This window comes from Triticum dicoccoides, chromosome 6A, assembly GCF_002162155.2.
Source record: "Triticum dicoccoides isolate Atlit2015 ecotype Zavitan chromosome 6A, WEW_v2.0, whole genome shotgun sequence".
Classification (NCBI taxonomy): domain Eukaryota; kingdom Viridiplantae; phylum Streptophyta; class Magnoliopsida; order Poales; family Poaceae; genus Triticum; species Triticum dicoccoides.
Genome location: NC_041390.1, coordinates 376,802,246 through 376,802,994, shown reverse-complemented (window position 1 = coordinate 376,802,994; position 749 = coordinate 376,802,246).

Below are 749 nucleotides of genomic sequence, written 5' to 3'. Positions count from 1 at the left end.
CTGTTCATCCAGAGGCAGCATTGATCGGCTTCAGTTAGCAGCAGTAGCGAAGGAATCGCTCGATCGGGTTCAGTTAACAGCCATCGATCGATCGCTCGGGTTCAGTAACGCGTAGCCTGCAGTGCAATCGCTCGGGTTCAGTTAGATCCCAATGCCTCGCTTGGGTTTAGTTAGAGCCAACGCCTCGCACACAAGCGCGTACGTGTACGAGAGAAACGCGCATCGCTCGGCCCCCGACCTCCCACCATAACCGGGAACTCCCCGAAATTTTCCTCGCCCATGCTTCTACCATGGTTTTTTCCGTCATGGATGGCCCAAAGAATGTCATGCAGCTGCATCTCCGGCCCGCCCACGACGAAAAGCCCATTTTCTGTCATGATTTTTTGTCATAGAAGTAGGAGCCCACCACATCTATGATGATACCGGGTTGTCACAATTATCGTCATAGAAGTGTCATATGTATGACAGAAAAAAATTTCATTCGGCCCAAAATGTCACGGATGTGTCTTTTTTTTGTAGTGCTGTCATCTCTAACCTCACGGGTGAGAGGTCGGCGAGCTCACCAGTGACACTACAGGGCACGGTAGGTCGAGCGGGTGGCACCGTTGGACTCAGGGGGATGTTGTCGTTCGGGTGGTGGTGGAGGTGGTCGCCGGGGCAGCCTGGTTCGCCGGCGACGAGGTCACGCGGCGGAGGTGCTTCGGGCGTCGGTGGTTCCGGCCGTTACCGGCTGCAAAAAGAGTGCGGAA